The 6,826-nt window shown below is 51.5% G+C and overlaps 1 pseudogene; it reads left to right on the plus strand.

Annotated features, from left to right (window-relative positions):
* The first annotated feature begins 1,728 nt into the window (after positions 1 to 1,728).
* LOC149363136 (uncharacterized) lies at positions 1,729 to 3,050 on the plus strand (annotated as a pseudogene).
* Positions 3,051 to 6,826: the final 3,776 nt, after the last annotated feature.

Raw genomic sequence — 6,826 nt, forward strand, 5'->3', positions numbered from 1 at the left:
AGTGTATTAGAGTGCAATTTGAAAAAGAATGTTTTCACTGTCGGCCGGACCGGCATCATTTTCACCCGTTTTAAAATATCCTGCCCTGGGCCTCCACGGTAAGGCGCACGATACAAAGGTGGCGGCAGCATAATGTCAACCAGATCCTTATACAGCTTCTTTTTGGGAACGTTATACAGGTATTCTAGTGAAAAGCGCACTTCCAACAACCTGAAGGAAAGGACAACCTCACGCAAATATCCTTTTACAGCACCACACATGTTTTCACACGATGACACTATGATTCCGGGGAGCAGCCTTTGCAACCGCATTTGCATAACAGTTCTCAAAAATATGTCATTTTGATCACGAAGGAAAATAAAGCGCGACACCACTTGACGCAAAAACAAATGAACCAGTCCAACGCCACCGCTTTTGACTGAAATAAACAAGTTTGTTCGCCTGGTTTTCTCCCAGGTCGACGCTCAAAGAAAAACTGCAAACACTCGATGGATTTTTTTTGAATATTGCTGCGCGACGCACAGAGCACATTCATCACGCACCATATCTTAGCAATCAAGAAAACATTGCACACAAAGGCATGTGAAAAGATTGACAGCTGCCTTCCTTGCCACGCGTCCGCTTTCTCTCTTGCCTTTAACGTCTCCTCGTTCCAGTGTGTGCTGGGATCGCGATAACTTTTTAGGGGCACCCCAAGGTACCGCGTCGGTAAGTCAGTCCATTGCAGTCGAGAAAAAAAATCTGGTGAAATGTCCCATTCCCCATGCCAATATCCTGAGCTTTTTCCCCAGTTTATCTGACATCCAGCTTGCTCGCAGAACTTTTCGACCACATTCGTAGCTTCACGAATGCTGTCTCTGTTCGTGCAAAATACCGCTATGTCGTCCGCGTACGCAACGATTTTCACTTCGCCTGCCTGAAGCTTGAATCCAGAAATGCAGTCACTGTTAAGAATGGCCAAGCACAACGGCTCGAGATATACTGCAAAAAGCAGGGGAGAGAGCGGGCATCATTGTCTCACCGACGAGCGTACTATGAGGCTGTCGGTAAGTTCGCCGTTAACTATAATTCTCGTCGTACAATTTGCGTAAGCCATTTTTACCCCTTCTACTATTACGTTACCCAGGTTGGCATGCTCTAGAATGGAGAAAAGAATGTCGTGAGAAACAGGTCGAAAGCTTTTGCTAAATCTAGCTGCATCATAGCTACTTGACTGCCAAGCGCGTCAACGCATTCTAATACGCTTCGTGCAACGTGTATATTTGTGGCAATGCTGCGACCTTTGATGCCACAGGTTTGATGCGGCCCAACTAACTTGGTGATTACACTTTGCAATCTGCTGGCTAAAATCTTCATGAACACCTTGTAATTCACATTTGTGAGGCTGATTGGTCTATAGGACCTCACCAACATACGTTTCTCCGTGTCATCAGTCTTGGGAATTAAAACAATGTGGGAGGTAGTAAAAGACAATGGAACTTGATTATTTTCATAAGCTTCTGTTAATACTTTGAGCATCAGTTGAGCGACGTAGTGTTTGAATGTTTTGAAGAATATAGCACTCAACCCATCTGTCTCAGGGGCTTTCCCAGGTGGTAGGTCGTCTATTGCTTTTTCTATCTCCTGCAAGGTAATTGGCAGCTCTAGGCGCTGCTTGATTTCACCGTCAAGTGTTGGCATCAAGTGTTGGCTTCACTTCCGGCCACCGCAGTGTTCGGACGTGCGATCATGGGCTCCGTAGGAGCGGCTTCAGCGGCCTTGTCTGGCCGCGGAAACAGGGTTACTGAACAAGAAAGTTCCTACCAGGTTGTTCTGCCAGGTCTGCCTACAGGGCGTTTTGTTTTAAATACCGTTTATTTGCACGCCGACATCACGGCCCGTCCTTACCGTGTGGAAGATTTCCGAGACGCGTTAGCCCAGCATGCGCTGCTCCCTGACGTTATCGCCCTGGGGGCGTATCGCATGAGCCACGTCTGGGCTATCACATTGAAGGATGCCGATGCAGCGCGGAAGATTGCAGGCGTCGGTGAGCTGCTCGTGAAGGAACGCCGCTGCTTAGTGATCGACCCGACGAACCAGGACGTGCGCCTCAAGCTCCATTGGTTGCTCCATAACGTGCCCGACGACGACGTGCGTGTCGCCCTTGCGCCTTATGGGAAGGTCGCAGAAGTGGCCCGGGAACGCTGGCGCGTGAAAGGCGTCTCAGAGAAGGGGTCGACCACAAGGCTTGTCACCCTGAAGTTGAAGGCCGGTGTTAAACTTGACGATTTGCCTCACCAGCTGAACGTCGGAGGTGAGTTGGTACTCGTTGTGGTTCCGTAAGACCCCCTTTGTGTCTTCGCTGCCGAAGTACGGGCCACATTCGTCGGGAGTGCCGAGTCCCGCGTTGCGGAACCTGTCGGCATTTTGGCCATGAAGAAGGCCAGTGTTCTCGCACTTACGCGAACATCGCAGGACCTGGGACCAGTGAAGATGCGTCCGAGCATCTGATGGATGAGGCGGACGCGGAAGAGGCAGCCAAAACAACTGGGCAACCAGGTGTGCAGGATGGACCTACGTTGACGCCTCTTCAAAAAAAGGTGACGACGACGACCAGTCAAGTAGCAGCTGCAGCATCAGTGGAGCATGGCTCTCAACAAGACGACAGTGGCCAGGAGACGGACGCGACGGAAGTCGCGTTCGACACCCCGAGCAGCATGGAGAGTGATGACAACGTCGCCATGGACACAAGCAAGGAAGAGGCCGCTATGACAGCTGCGAAGCGGTCGCATGACGAGAGCGTAGGCGAGAAGATGCCGCCTGATGGCGGCAATGATGAACCGCCGCCGAAGACATCGGGAGTCAGACGCTCGACGCTACGGCCACGGCCGAACTTTTCGGCCGACACGCGGCAGGCGGGTAAACCGCCTCCGTAGCTCTAGTGGGACCGTGTTGGTGTGAATGTCAACTCTTCGTCGATCATCTTCAAGATGATCCGGCAGCGGCGATGTGTCTGTGTTCGAAAAAAAAAACGGGGTTGCTCCTCCGACGTGCTTCCAATCGCCACCGGACGTTTCTTTGGGAAGCCGCATGATCATGCGGACGATGCGGACCGTCCACCGAAGTAAGCCACAATGACCACCGAGGTAGGAACGCGACGGCCAGAAGCGTGTTTTCTCTCTCTATAACACATGGTATTTAAGCTGGACACACCACTTCGTGTAGCCACACTGAATGTCAGAGGGCTTGGAGCAAGAAGGCGGCAGTACCAGCTTCACCGCCTCAGGGACCCAAGGGGGGTCTAAACACACTTGCCATGATAAAGTTTTTCTCTCTCTCTCTCCTTTTAGACAATGATCTAGACCTGATAGCAGTCCAAGAGTCTAAGATAGAGTCAGAGGAACATGCCGGCCGCATGGTGGTTCCTTCAGGCAAATTTTCATGTCTGCGTTTGCCATTCTGTAGGTGCATCTGGTGGATGCCTCTTATTTATATGCAACACTTTGGGTATAGGCGTGGAGTCGGTTTTTTCTTGTGAAAGTGGCCGTCTTTTGGTTGTTGATTTCACCTTTTCGAAATTATGTTGGCGTGTTATTTGTGTATATGCTCCGAATGTGGAAAGAGAGCGTCAGAATTTTTTTGATTCCTTGCAGTCATGGTTCAAGTGCGACAAAGTTTTGGTTGTTCTTGGGGACTTCAATTGCGTGTGCATGGCTGTTGACAGAGCTAAGTGCAGAAAATTTAGAGATAAGAGTGCTGAAATGCTGACCGCGTTTGTTAGTGACTATAGCTTAGAGGATATTGGCAGTGTGTTCTCCGCTGGGAGCTGTCCGGAATACACGCACTTTCAGCGCGATAGTCATGCGCGATTGGACAGAGTATATGTGTCAGTTGATCTTGTTCCCTTATGCTCTAGTTATCATGTACAACCAGTGACTTTCAGTGATCATTGTCTTGCTGAGCTAAGGCGACGGCTGTCTCATCTTCTACTTTCAGGGGTATTTATGTTTACAAATAACCTAACCTTGGGAGTGCTCACCAGCGCCACCCACGTTCTTCTTAAGCGGCGGACGTAGCACGTCCTGAGTTACCGCTGATGTGACGTAGAACGTCATCGAACGGCGAGGGTAGAAGCTGTGTGAGAACCCTGTTATGCTTCCTAAGGCATCAAGGCTGCCAGAACCGAGGCCCTCGTTAAGCAAATAAGCAGACAAGGAAAGGGGAATGAGGGGCTCGTTATAAATATGAGAAAAGCCAACAGCCAAAGAAATCAAGGGGCACAGCGAATTTTTAATTTATTTATTTATTTTGTGGTGTTGATACTGAATATGTTACCGCTTAAAGCTAATTGATTAGAAAAGCAGAAGAAAAAAACAACCACATGCCGCCGGTGGGATCCGAACCCACGACCTCCGCGTCCGGTGCTCTACCGCTGAGCTACGGCGACGACTGTCAAACCTTCTGCTTTCAGGGGTATTTATGTTTACAAATAACCTAACTTTGGGAGTGTTCACCAGCGCCACCCACGTTCTTCTTAAGCGGCGGACGTAGCACGTCCTGAGTTACCGCTGATGTGACGTAGAACGTCATCGAACGGCGAGGGTGGAAGCTGTGTGAGAACCCTCTTATGCTTCCTAAGGCATCAAGGCTGCCAGAACCGAGGCCCTCGTTAAGCAATTAAGCAGACAAGGAGAGGGGAATGAGGGGCTCGTTATAAATATGAGAGAAGCCAACAGCCACAGAAACCAAGAGGGAAAGGGGATTTTTAATTTATTTATTTATTTTGTGGTGTTGATACTGAATATGTTATCGCTTAAAGCTAATTGAAGAAGAACGTGGGTGGCGCTGGTGCACACTCCCAAGGTTAGTTTATTTATAAACATAAATACCCCTGAAAGCAGAAGATTTGACAGCCGTCGCCGTAGCTCAGCGGTAGAGCACCGGACGCGTAATCCGCAGGTCGTGGGTTCGGATCCCACCGGCGGCATGTGGTTGTTTTTCTTCTGCTTTTCTAATCAATTAGCTTTAAGCGATAACATATTCAGTATCAACACCAAAAAATAAATAAATTAATTAAAAATTACCTGTGCCCCTTGATTTCTGTGGCTGTGGGTGGTGGTGAAAACATTTATTAATCATAGAGAGAGGTGTTGGGGGTCGTGACCTGAAGGGTCACGCCCTTACAACCACTAGGTGGGATGCCTAGTCAGGCACACCATTGGCGTTTGCCGCAGCCCGGGCGCGCTGCGTTAAGGCCCTTTGGGCCTCGAGGGTGCAGCAACCGGACAGGGTCGCCTCCCAGTCCTCTAGGGTGGGGTTCGGGATAGGGGGTAGGGATGGGTTCTGCTGGCAGGCCCACACCATGTGGTAGGTGTCAGACACCTCCCCACAGTGTGAGCACCGCCCGTCGAATTTAGGATCGAAATGCTGTAGAATTGCCGGGAACAACATCGTGTTGGTGAACAGGCGCAGGAGTACCCGCTCGTTGACCTTCCCCAGCCCTTTACATGGGGTGGGAAGAGTTTGGTGCGTGGATTTGTAATAATCGCATATTTCCTTAAAAGTGTAAATCGGATTAAAATGGAAGTCCTGGTCGGCGCCGGGTCCCGTGGGAAATGCCCGGAGAGAGAGCGCGCGGGCGGTGGCGTCGGCTGCCTCATTTCCGTGGACGCCTTGGTGACCTGGAGCCCAAACGATAGATCGGTGCGCGGGATCCGAGTCTCGGCTACAATTTTGGTAAATACGATAAGCTAGGGGAGTAACCCACCCTTGCGTGACGTTTCGACAAGCCCCTCGTGAGTCGGTGATTATGTATTTGGAGGAGGTGTCAGAGGCTGCCAAAGCGATGGCAACCTCTTCTGCGTGAATTGCTGACTGGGCCTTGAAAGTAAGGGCGTCTACTGTTTTACCCTCGTGGACGACCGCGGCCGTGTACCATCCCCTGGAGTCCTGGCCGGACGCGTCCACGTAGAAGACTCCTGGTTTGCTCCGAAAATGGCGGTCCAAGGCTTCCGCCCGCGCCAGGCGCCTGCCATTATGATCCTCTTTGGACATATTGGTGGGGAGAGGCCGCACGTGGAGGGCGCTTCTCCAGTGTACGGGAAGGCGGCATCTCTCCTCTGTGAATTGAGTGTGCTGGATGTGTAGTCGGGCTAAAAGGCGGCGACCCGACCCTGTCTTTGTGAGACGAGTGTATTGGTTGTTGAGGTGGGCCTCCCGAAGCTCCCTAAAAGTGTTCACCATCCCCAGTGCCATAAGGCGGCTGGTAGAGGTAGAAACTGGGAGGTCCAGCGCACGTTTCATGATTTTGCGGAGGATGACCTCGAGGGAATCCTCCTCCTGTTTCCGCAGGTGGAGGTAGGGAGTCGAATGCAAGATTCGACTGGTCACGAATGCGTTCGCCAGCCGCAAGGCGTCTTTGCATCGTAACCCACCGCGCTTGTTGGAAACCCGGCGGACCATGCGGCCCACCTGGTCCCCCACCTGCCGGAGCTTGGCGAGTGTTGTGTCGCAGCGTCGCTGGTTGTGTATGAAGAGTCCAAGGACTCTGATTTCCTTGGATTCGCGAATGGGACCGCTTTGCAACGAGAGATTGATTTGGGTCGAGCATGTGCGCGAGGGACGTAAATGCACGAATTCCGATTTCTGCGGGGAGCATTGCAGACCACAGTCTCGAGCATAGCGGTCCACTATGCTGGCGGCCGTTTGCAGGCTGGTCTTTATATCCCCCAGGCGTCCTTGCGTAGCCCAGATGGTGATGTCGTCGGCGTACAGCGCGTGCTGGACCCCTTCGACCGCACCAAGCAGGGCGGGTAGGCGCATCATGGCAATGTTGAATAGCAGAGGG

Source organism: Amblyomma mixtum, chromosome 2 (genome assembly GCF_055824585.1).
Source record: "Amblyomma mixtum isolate Tamu chromosome 2, ASM5582458v1, whole genome shotgun sequence".
NCBI classification, from domain to species: domain Eukaryota; kingdom Metazoa; phylum Arthropoda; class Arachnida; order Ixodida; family Ixodidae; genus Amblyomma; species Amblyomma mixtum.